General features: G+C 38.1%; 1 pseudogene; it reads left to right on the top strand.

Moving 5' to 3' along the window:
• The first annotated feature begins 6318 nt into the window (after positions 1 to 6318).
• LOC133092050 (bleomycin hydrolase-like) lies at positions 6319 to 7680 on the top strand (annotated as a pseudogene).
• The last annotated feature ends 5018 nt before the right edge of the window (positions 7681 to 12698 follow it).

The following is a 12698-nucleotide window of genomic DNA, read 5'->3' as shown; positions in this document are numbered from 1 at the left end:
GACACCACAGGACTGCTTTTGGTGGATGACTTTTGCTGAAGCCAAATGAGCAACCTGATTGTGTTAAACCAGCCTATTGATTGCCTTTGATGTAAGTGAAAATGAAGCTTCCTTCACTCACTTGTGATTTGTTTTGAAATGGAAGGCAGGGGATGCATTACTAAGATGATATCCCAGGCTCTCAACAATTGTAGGTGGCTTTAGGCAGTAGTATCTGGTGGATTATTGAAACATTCATAGAATCATAATTTTATCATCTTCAAGTTGCAATTGACTTTTCTTTGACTTTGCATTCCAAGATGGAAATTGGTTTAGGTTGCTTTGATGATCAAAAGTCTGTGTTTTTTGAGAACTCAGGAGATTCTAAATTTGTAAGATTTCCTACCCCAAACCCAAGGATTCTGTGACTTTATGTTGAAGGGGCAGGGGAGAGGCGGCAAGAAATCTTTCAGACAGGCATTACAGCTAGTTCTGATGAAAATAGGTCAAAGACCGTACATTGCGAAAAACTGGGGAGGAGTGTGGGTAAAATTGAAGTGAATAAGTTCCAGGAATCTCAATAAAGTAAAAGTATTTATATACGAACACTTTAAAATTGCTATATACTTATAGGATATTATTTTGTATTCTTAATAGTACATGCGTTTTTTTCAGGCAGGGGATTACAAACCTGCTTAATAGTAGAATGAGTCTAAGTAAAGGTAACTAACTTGATATTTAATTTCAGTGCTAAATTAGAACCCAGTTCCTTAACTCTATATGGCTCATCAGAGAGTGGGGGGGGGAAACCTATCACAAAGAAAATAAGCTAATATAAATTTTTTCAAGACGTGGTTTTCAGCCTACTTTTGTGAAAGAATGGGCCTTGGGACTCATCAGGTCCTCCTTTTTATAATCTGGGAGTAAATCTGTGGCTGGGAAGGTGGCAACTTTCCTCCTACTAGTACCTCAGTCTACCCTGCTTCCAAGTTCTTCATGTTGACACAGAAACCCGTTTCCATGCCCATGATCTCAGCCCTATCTCTGCTTATCAGGGCTCTCCAATGTATTTTTATTTTCTTTGAAGTACAATGCATGCATCTGACTCTGACTTTCAGGGCTCTCCATCAGCAAAATACATCTATCTGTTCCCAGCTCCCATAGCAATAATAATCAGGCTTTTAGATAGGGCTGCGGGTAGGTGGAGCCCCATCGAAGGAGTCCTCACTCAGCTCTTGCTGGCACATATTTACAACAGACTCTTTCCCTAAACTATGTCATAAACAATTTTCACTTACCTCTGAATTCACATGTATGAAAAACTATGTTTCTCCCTCTTAAAAAGAAAACAAAAAATAGCTACAACTTCAGCCATCTGGGTATTTTAAAATCTCACAATTTGTATTAAATACATACTTCTATGGATCTATTTGCATGTAAATATTTGTATTATCTCACCTCTTTTATGCCAGTGTGATGCAGAATTCTCATATCTATCAATAGTTTTGTTCTCATTTTATCACAGTAAATTATGGATAGTCTAATGAATTATTATATTATCTAGGTGTTACCTAGAATACTATTTAGATGGGTTTTTTGGGTTGATTTAGACCTAGGCACATGAAATGGGGACTTCTCCAGCCAGTAGGTTTGATTTTTGACTTGCTTTGTACTCTCAAAGCTGTTTCCAAAGTTGATGCAAAAGTTATTAGTGTGTTGGTATGCTCTTTATTCATTGAAGTAGGCGAATAGTGATGTTTCTAGAATAATAATGGACATAGCTTTGGCACATTCCTCTCTAATGGACAACTACCTAGGCTGATATTTTATCAAGACCCACTTTCAAAACCTGTGACTTTGCCGCAAGGCTCTGCTCTCCTTCTCTCTGCAGCCCCATGGTGAGCTATTTTTAAGCTGCACATGTTTAATTTTGCAACTTGTGACAATTGGAAAAGCATCATAATGTCTATTCCTACTTAGGCACACCAAATACACCAACATGTATTGAGAGGAGCAGCGTTTGGGGAAAAACTTCATTGGGGCAAGAGTCTTCTTGGGAATTACTGGATTCTTTCTTCCTTGAAGGAAAGCCAACACTCTTCCCTTAATCAATCATGTTTATTTATTTATTTATTTATTTATTTTTCCATTCTAAGGAGCAATGAGCATAACCCAAGTGTATTTAAGATTTGCTTTACCTGGATTTGGACTTCTCAAGAAGAGCTGGTCAGAAAAATAAATAAAATTCCAAAATGTAACTAGGAGAGATGCATGCTGAAATGAGCCTGTACTTTCACATTCCCCTGTAAGTTACTTAACAAGACCAGTGGTTGCCTGAGGAATCATCCCTCATCGTAGGACCTTTGGTTTTTACTGCTTGATGTACCGGCTTGCCTTTAAATTAAATTTAGCTGTAACTGTACTTCAGTTAACGTTAGTAGCCTCTGTACCATGTGCTAAAAGTGCTAACTACTTTGTTCATCCAGAAAATCCTTGAGCCCTTGTGAGCTGTTGTGAAGTTTACTCACATTTCTCTGTGAATGACAGTGGCTTTTACTCAAGCACTTCTGAAAAGTTAAGGACCTCTGTTATTTTTGAACATGCAACCTTGGTTATTGATATATTATAGGAGGTAATGGTTGTATTAATCCAAGTTAGCTGATAATTAAGAGCATTTTTCTTTTTTGTTTTCTAATGCTCTGTGACATTTTATATTTGTTTTCCTAATTCTGTTTTGTAAGTTCCTGAGGATAGCATTCAGCAACAATATTTTCCCTACACACCCCCAATGGTAAATAGACACAGGCAATGGATTCACCAACAAAATTGGTGATTTATAGTTGCCTTTCCTAGAGGAAAAATTGGTCAGATTGGTGCTCTGGGCTTTAACATCAAAAGTGAGCCCTAAGGGCTGATTTCAAGGAAGTTCCTCAACAGAATGGTTTATAGAGTATTAATTGACTGTTCAGAGATTACAGAAATATGCATATACAGAGCAGGTATGTGTACTCTAGGTATCCACATGGCTCACTCTTGTGCCTTGCCTTCTTCAAATCCTTACCCAAATATCACCTCGATGAGGTCTCAATGATCACCCCATTTTACTTGTACCACCATCCCCTCCCTTCATTCAGCAATTCAGCATATTCAATTCTCCTTGTCCCACTCTATTGTCTTTTCCCCCCATTATGATGTAAGCTCCATGAATCACTGTTTTGTCTGTTTGGTTCACTTATGTATATTCAGAACCTAAAATAGTAATGCATAATAGGTGTTCAAAAGGTATTTAAAATTTTTAATTTATTTAATTTTAAGTGAACTCTGTATTTTGAGATAATTGTAAATTCACAGGCAATTGTAAGAAATGATACAAAGAGAACCATGGTAAAGTATTTAGTTTCCCCCAATGGTAACATCTTACAAAATTCTAGTAGAATATTACAACTAGGATATTGACATTGATACAGTCAATGTCAATTGACAATATTTCTATCAGCACAAGGATCTACCATGTTGCACTTTTATAGCGACATTCACTTCCCTCTGGCCCCTACCCTTTCCTTAATCTTTGGCATCCACTAATCTGTCGTCCATTTAAAAAATTTTGTCATTTCAAGACTGTTACATAAATATAATTGTGCAGTATGTAACCTTTTTAGATTGGCTCCCCCCCCAACCCCGCCCCTGCTCAGCATAATCCCCTTGAGATTCATCCAGGTTGTAGATATCAATAGTTCATTCCTTCTTTCTTGCTGGTGTGTATGAATCACTGTTTGTTTATAGATTGTTTCCAGTTTGGGGCTGTTATAGACAAAAATGCTATAAGGGTTTATATAAAGATTTTTGTCTAAACATATATTTTCATTTCTCTGGGATAGATGCTCAGGAGTGCAATTGCTGGGTTAAATGGTTGATATATGTTTAGAATTTTTAAAAAAAGCTACCAGACTGTTTTTTAGAGTGGCTGTACCATTTTACATTCCCACCAGCAATGTATGAATGGTCCAGTGTCTCTGCATCCTTACCAGCCTTTGGTCTTATCACTAGTTTTTCATTTTAGCCATTCAGCTAGATGTGTAATGATGGACTCACTGTAGTTTTATTTTTTATTTCAGTAATGACTAATGGTATCAAACATCTTTGCATGTGCTTTGTTGCTATTTGAATATCTTATTTTGGTGAAATGCCTTCATGTCTTTTGTTCATGTTCTAACTGGGTTGTGTGCATGTTCCTCTTGAGTTTTGTACATTCATTATATATTCTAGATAATAGTGTTTTGTCAGATATGTGGTTTGCAAATATTTTCTCCCACTTTGGAACTTGCCTTTTCATCCTCTTAAATGAGTGAGAGTTTTTAAATTTGATGACATCCAACTTAGCAATTTCGCTTTTATAAATAATCCTTTGGTGCCAAGTCTGAAAAATCTTCACCTAGCCCCAAATTGTAAAGATTTTCTCCTATTTTTTCTTAAACTTTTGTAGTTTTACATTTAATTTTGTCATCCTTTGTGAGGTAATATTTGTGTAAGATGTGAGATCTTGGTGAAGGTTCAGTTTTTGCCTATAGATGTCCAATTGCCCCAGCACCACCTATTGAAAGGCTCTCTTTCCTCCACTGATTTTCTCTTGGCATCTTTGTCAAAAATCAGTTGTGGATAATAGTGTGGATTTAGTTCTACGTTTTCTATTCTGTTCCATTGAACTATGTGCCCATCTCTCTACCAATACCACAGTCTTAACTAGTGAAGCTGCATAACTCTTGAAATCAGGTAGAATTATTTCAAGACTTAATCTTCTTTTAAAAATTGTTTCAGCTATTCTAGTTTCTTTTTCTCTCCATATAATTAATATAATCTTTTCTATATTAAAAATAATCTTGCTCATATTTTGATTAGAACTGTGTTAAACTGTATGTCAATTTGGGAAGAATTGGCATCTTTACTGTGTTGAGTCTTCTAATACATGAACACAGAGTGTCTCTCTGTTTATTCAAATCTTTTATTTCCTTCTCCAGAGGTTTTGTAATTTTCAGCATACAAATTTCATACATGTTTTGTTAGATTTAAACCTCAGTATTCACTTTTTTGAGCCATTGTTAGTGATATTGTGTTTTAATTTTTATGTTTACTGCTAGTACAAATGACTTCTCAGTAGTACAATTAATGTTGAGCTCGTATTCTATGACTTTGCTGAACTCACTATTCATTCTAGGAGTATTTTTAAGTTTTTTTTTTTGTATTTTCTACATAGACAATCATGTCATCCTCAAATAGGATAATTTTATTTTTTTCTTTACAGTCTGTATGTCTTTAATTTCCTTTCTTACCTTATTGCACTGGTACTACTTCCAACTCTGTGTTGAATAATGCTGGTGAAAGCAGACATTCTTACCTCGTTCCTAATCTTTGGGTGAAACCATTCAGTCTCTCATCATTAAGTATAATGTTACCAGTAGGTTTTTGTAGATGTGCTTTATCAAGTCGAGGAAGTTGCCCTCTATTCCTATTTCACTGAGATTTTTTTTTTTTAATTATGAATGCATGTTAACTTTGTCATATATTTTTTTCTGAATCAATAGATGTGATTATGTGATTTTTTTTCTTTAGCTTGTTAATATGGTAAATTACTTTGCTTTTTCCATATCAAGTCAGTCTTGCAACCTTAGAGCCTTAGACTGAACCACACCTGGTTGTGGTAGATCATTCTTTTTATATATTGCTGAATTATTCTGTTAATGTTTATTAAGGATTTTTGAGTGTGTATTAATGAGAGATATTTGTCTGTAGTTTCCTTTTTTGGTATTGTCTTTATTCGGGTAATACTGGTTCATAAAATGAATTAGGAAGTGTTACTTCCTTTCTATTTTCTTGAAGATATTGTGAAGAATTGGTGTTAATTCTTCTTTACATATATGGTAGAATTCTCCAATGAAACCATGTGGCCTGAAGATTTCTTTTTTGGGGAGTTTTAAAATTGTAAATTCAATTTACTTAACAATTATAGGACTGTTCAAATTATTATCTATTATTTCATGTTTGGTAGATTTTTTTAAAACAATTTGTCCATTTCATCTAAATTGTCAAATTTATTTCTCTAGAGTTTATGTAGTATTTTCCTGGTATCCTCTGATATCTGCAGGTTCTGTAGTGCTTTTCTCGTTTAAATAGATATTTTTAAATGAATGGGTTAATTGAAAAATGTATTAAGTTTTGAATACATTAAAAATATCTCAGTGGGAGAGGCAGGTCGGGCAGCTTAGGCAGCGAATCGCTGTGCAGTCCTGGCGCTTGCCTGAGGACCTCGAAACTACCGTTCCCCTGCCGGGCAGTGTGGGCACCATGAACGACGCGGCAGGACCGAATTAGGAGAAGGTAGCTACTCTGCTTCAGAAATTGAATTCCGATCCTCAGTTCGTACTGGCCCAGCATGCCGGCACCACCCACGACCTGCTGGACATCTGTCTGAAGAGGGCCACGGTCCAGGGTGTTCAGCACGTGTTCCAACAGGCTGTGCATCCGGAAGGCAAGCCCGTCACCAACCAGAAGAGCTCAGGGCGATGCTGGATCTTTCCTTGTCTGAATGTTATGAGACTTCCATTCATGAGAAAATTAAATATTGAAGAATTTGAATTTAGTCAGCCTTACCTCTTTTTCTGGGACAAAGTTGAATGCTGTTATCTCTTCTTAAATGCTTTTGTGGACACAGCGCCGGAAAAGGAGCCTGTGGATGGTAGGCTGGTGCAGTATTTGCTTACAAATCCTGCCAATGATGGAGGACAATGGGACATGCTTGTCAATATTGTTGAAAAATATGGTGTTATTGCTAAGTGCTTCCCTGAATCTTATACAACAGAGGCAACCAGAAGGATGAATGATATTCTGAATCACAAGATGAGAGAATTCTGTATACGACTACGGAACCTGGTATACAACAGCACAACCAAAGGCTCAGCCACACAGGATACCACGATGGAGGAGATGTGCAGACTGGTGTGCATCTATTTGGGTAATCCACCAGAGACGTTCGCCTGGGAGTATCGAGACAAAGATAAAAACTATCAAAAGATTGGCCCCATAACACCCTTGAAGTTTTACAGGGAACATGTCAAGCCACTCTTCAATATGGAAGATAAGATTTGTTTAGTTAATGACCCTCGGCCCCAGCACAAGTACAATAAACTTTACACGGTGGACTACTTAAGCAATATGGTTGGAGGGAGAAAAACTCTAGATAACAACCAGCCCATTGACTTATTGCAAAAGATGGTTGCTGCCTCCATCAAAGATGGAGAGGCTGTATGGTTTGGCTGTGATGTTGGAAAACACTTCAATGGCAAGTTGGGCCTCAGTGACATGAATGTCTATGACCTTGAGTTAGTGTTTGGTGTCTCCATGAAGAACATGAATAAGGCTGAGAGGCTGACTTTTGGTGAGTCACTTATGACCCACGCCATGACCTTCACTGCTGTCTCAGAAAAGGATGATTAGGAGGGTGCTTTCGTGAAATGGAGAGTGGAAAATTGGTGGGGTGAAGACCATGGCCACAAAGGTTGACTGTGCATGACAGATGAGTGGTTCTCTGAATATGTCTACGAAGTGGTGGTGGATAGGAAGCATGTCCCTGAAGAGGTGCTAGCTGTACTAGAGCAGGAACCCATTGTCCTGCCAGCCTGGGACCCCATGGGTGCTTTGGCCGAGTGACATTGCCTCCCACTTTTCCTCCTCCCGTGGGACCTGAAGTAGCTGCAAAGGCCAGATCCAGGGACTGAAGCCAGAGTTACACGGGTGACTGTGTGTTCCCACGGGACACAGTCAGACTCTTGGATTTCTCCTCCAGGAACCTCTTTGGGAAAGTGTGCTTTATGCTGAAACAAAATACTTTCTAAAGAAAAAAAAGGGAAAGATCAGCTCATACTATCGACTCTCTTCATCTCCAACAGCTCAGGATCTCTTAGCATTTTAATCAGATGTAATTGTTTGTCTTAAGTCTGTCACACCAGTTCGGTTCAGTGTCTTAGTAAGGCAGGAGAGGATGAGCAATTGAGGTGTGTGGAGAGAAAACAGACTTAGTGCTCCTTGTTCCTGGAGTAGAGTAGGGGGAGGGTGCCCTAATATTTGAGCTCTCCAAACTGCATGCTGCCTGACAGTAACACTGTCCCTCCTAGGTGGCAGTCACTGAATTCAGTTTTTTCAAGGTAATTTTATGTGCCTCTAATAGGCCAGGAATGGGAGGTTGATCAAAACTGACATGATTCCTTCCTATTGTTCTGAACTGCGGGGGAACACAGCTCTACTTGAGTCACGGTTAAGTAGAGGGTTGGAGAAAGTAGGTGAGAGAACAACCAAAACCTTATCATGATCTGAATTATAATCATTAGCAGGAGCTCTCGCCAAATGGTTTAACTTCTGCCTCTGGGATTGGGAGTTGGGTGGGCACGAAAAGGGGATATCCGTTCTTTCTGACAACTAAATGGTGCTGAGAAGCTTTTGAATAAAACACTTTGCTAAAACAAACAAACAAACAAAACCTCAATGCTAATATGTCCAAAGTAGAACTTTTGACTTTCTCAACTGTCATAGTCTACCCACAGTTGTTTTATTTTCTTAATTCATTAGAGTTATCTATCTAATTGTTCAAGCCTCAAACTAAGTCATCCTTAATTCTTCGCTTTCCCTCATTTCCAACCCTACTAATTCTGTTTCAGAATATATCCAGAAATCAACCACTTCTCATTTCCACTCCAAGCCATGCCACCACATTGGCACCAAATGGCACCACATGCCATTGGCACCACATTGGCACCAAAATGGCACCACATTGGCACCAAATGGCACCACATGCCATTTCCACATTTCCAGTAGTGGAAATGACTACTGCGATGCCCCTCGTAGGTGTTCAGTCTTCTAATCTTGCTCCTCTATAATTCATCCTTTACATAGCAGAGAGATCATATAATTTTCCTACTCCCTGGAGTGACTTTCCAGCTCACATGAACTAAATCCAAATTCCTTACCCTGGCTATAAGACCCTGCATACTAGTAGGCCCTGGTTTGTAGACCCTGGCCTCCCATATGAAATCATCTCCTATAAGGCTCTCCTGAATGCTTCAGCAGTCACACCCTTCTTTCTGTTCCTTGAGGATGCCAAGCTCTTCCCCAGCTTGTGGTGTTGGCACAAGCTTTTCACTCTACTTGACATGCTCTTTTGCCTGAACATCTTATGGTTGATGGCTGTCTCCTTCTTGTAATCTGTATTCTGGAAGAAGAAATGTTTTCATTGACCATTCAATCTACTCACTTTCTATTCTGTTAATCTGGTTTTTAATAGTCTCCATAGCATCTATTTATATGTGATATTTTTTATTTATTCTTTGTTAATTTGTTGTTTTCTAATCTAAGGTGTAAGCTCTGTGTGTGCAGAGGCTTTGCCTTTTTTCATTACTGCGGTATTGCCAGCACCTAGAACCATGTATGGAACAAAACAAGTGCTCAATACATAATTTCTGCATAAATGAATGAAAGTGCTCTGCTTAATGCCATCTATACCATATCTTATTTCACTCTCCAACAAATGAACAGTGTCCTGTTACCCATTTTATAGATAAGAAAGTGGGGCTTTAAAATAATTTGTCCCAGCTATGGAACTACAATAGTGTATTTCTTCTGCCAATTTCAAACTTTGGGATGCCATCACTCATGGCAAATGCATGGGAGAAAGAACTTTAAAAAGTATATTGCTAACCTTTGTTTATAAACCTGTTTTTATCTCAGATACTTCCAACTAAAGTTCTAAACATTCTCGGAAAGCATGCTTCATTATCTCCTTCAGATGATGATATTACTGAGTCTGGTGGAAATATGAGAGAGTTACAGAAAAGAGCAAGTTACTACTAGATCTTGTTAAGTCTATGGTTCCAGGAGTACTTCTTTCTTTATTGTAAAAGAACATCATTTCATGTATAGTATTGTTGGGAAATATTAGCTCCAAGTAGAATTATTACAACTGTCAGAAAAAAAATGGCCTGTCTAGGTATTTAAAATATGGAGGAGGCACATCCACATACATTAAATATCAAGGAGATATCATACACTAAGTATCAAGGAGATATCAAGGAGATATACACACACACACACAAAATAAGCAAAAACAAATAAATTACCAAACACCCTGGAAATATAGAGTGTCGACAAATCTTAGAAACTGCCCAAGGCACTCAGGAATGAAAAACAACAACAACAAAAAAACAAAAACTGCACATTCAAGGAAGTTTTCTAGCTTTCATAGCAACTGCCTACCTCTGTAGCACTATCTTTAATAGAATAGTTCTTTGTGAAAATTGTGAGCTCTCACAATTGTTCTCACTATTAAGTCAACTGGTAAGGAGCTAGCAAGTTGCAGTTTACCTTTTAGAAATATGAGGAAACTGAGGCAGTCGTTCTCTTAGGATAATGCAGTAAATTAGTTTTGGAGCTCTGTTGCCTGGAAGCAAGTATAGGGGCTTAAGAGTTGTGGTTTCCAGGCTACTGTATTTTAAAGGAGACAATGATTTTTTTTCCCCCCCTAATTTTCAAATCCCTGAGGCTGGACAGTGCAAAAAACACAGCCAGATTTAGGTAACAGCTTATTTTCCACCTCTGTGCCTATGAAGTGGAATATATTTATCTGTGACAAAAGAGCTTTGCCTCTATTTGGTGGTAAATCTTCAAATCTGTTTAGAATCAGGGTCAGCTTCTCAAATGAGCCTTTTCACCATTTAGGCTTTCTGAATCTGATTAACACTGTATCAGGGAATTGTCTGGTGTCTGACCTTGAACAGCATGCTTTCCTACTTGCCTTTTTTGCGGGGGTGGGGGGGAATCATTTTGTACAGCCTTGGACAATGAGATTCCTCCCCAGCAGGCTTGATGGCATTTGTGGGCTCCTTTTACTGATATCCAAAGGGTTTCAGCCCCAGTGACCTGTCATCTGTCCCCTCACCTGCTTACATGCTGATTCATAGATGAGCTGGCATTGCAGGCCCCGCCTCCCTCTGAATGGTCTGTGAGGTTGTGATTGCTCCTGGAGAGGGGACGCGGAGCTGAGCCACTGTGAGTTACTACAAGTGTGAACCGGCAGCCTATCTGTTGCCACAGAAGAACTTGGTGACCTGAGAAGCAGCCCTTTCTCACCACCCTGTTACTATTCTATCTATATCCGGCTTCTCTAGCTTTTTTAAGGAATTTCTGATTCAGGCACTAACAGCTAATTCCACAGGAGTTGTAAGGCAGCCTGTGACATAAACTGAGACAGAAGTTTCCCCTCAGAGACTGTCTTTTCTTTATTGGCAAAGACTTCTGGCTCTTCTCAGAGGAATACCTTGTTGCCTAAGATGAGTGGCTGTAGAAAACGATGTAAACGTGAAATATTGAAATTTGCCCAGTACCTTCTCAGGCTATTAACAGGTTCTCTTCATACAGGTAATGACTTTTTTTTTTTAATGGAGGCTGGTAGAGCATGGTACCGAAGTTGAAATGGAATAGGAAAGGCTCACTATTTCTATGTTGTGTTTATTTTTAATGCCGTCAATAAAACACGGTTGTGTTTGCTGAGATTCACGTTTCTAAAAATGTGTGCAGTGCAGCTCTAATTTTGGGATAGAACTGGATTCTGTGGATATATCTTTTGTGTCTTTTTGGCAGTGTCGCTGTTAAATGTGTCTCGATCTAAGGAAGCAGTGTCTGCAGAGTAGAAAGATTTTTTTTTTTAAATGCATGATTGTGTGAGGGTTTTTCCCTTTCTCCTGCTTGCTGCAGTTTGCTGGAAAATCACAAAGCTGTTCTTCCTGCAGATATTTAGAAATTCTCTACCTTTGATCATTATAATCCATAGATTATTTCTAGTATTTGATTATAGAACTTAGCAGTGAAAGAGTTAAGGACATTTCTTTTGGATTTCTGAATTCCTTGCAAAATGTGAGCAAATTGTGAAAACAGCTGAAGAGTATATTGTCCATGAGAGCTTTGATATTTGTTTCATTGCAGTGGATTTTAATGTTTAACAGTTTGCACAATTGAAATAGAAACTCTATTTAAATCTAAACGTTGATAGAAAATTTTTTTAAGGTGTTCCAAAATTATGAGCCTAAACCAGCAGTTTTGCTGCCTGTGAAATTCCTAGGCAATGCCATAATTAAGGTAGTGACAGGTGGGACCAAAACTACTTTGACTCTGATAATAGATATTTTTAATGGACCCTCAAACTTCTGAGGAGCAAAGCTGGGTTGATAAAATACCACACTTTGATTCTGGCTATGAAGAACTATTGTTAGCTTTATTTTTTCAACTTAACACGTGTCTTCTTTTATCTAAATCATGAGAAAGAAGAGTTAGTAAAAAAAACACCTATACACTGTAGTGCAAGGATGAGGGATGAATTTGAGCAACATTTTCTCTAGGAAGTAAAGTCTTTATGGTGAATAGCAGAACAGCATATATGATTATGTTGACAACCAGATCAGGAAAAACAGTTTTGAGGGGATAACTGTGAAAATCAAATGATTTTCTGAGAGCATTATTAAGTATTCATAAACGTAATAACAGAATTGTTATCGGATGCTAATCTTTAAGCAGTGCAAATTGTGGTGGCTTTTGACGCTTTTAAGAATAGTTATTGAGAGTCTGTACCTGCCTGTTGTTAACTTGGAGCTCTGTTGTATTTTTCACCCAGTCTTTACACTTCT

Source organism: Eubalaena glacialis, chromosome 5 (assembly GCF_028564815.1).
Source record: "Eubalaena glacialis isolate mEubGla1 chromosome 5, mEubGla1.1.hap2.+ XY, whole genome shotgun sequence".
Taxonomy (NCBI): Eukaryota; Metazoa; Chordata; class Mammalia; order Artiodactyla; family Balaenidae; genus Eubalaena; species Eubalaena glacialis.
The sequence above is the reverse complement of the archived record's forward strand: the minus strand, read 5'-3'. Positions and strand labels throughout refer to the sequence as shown.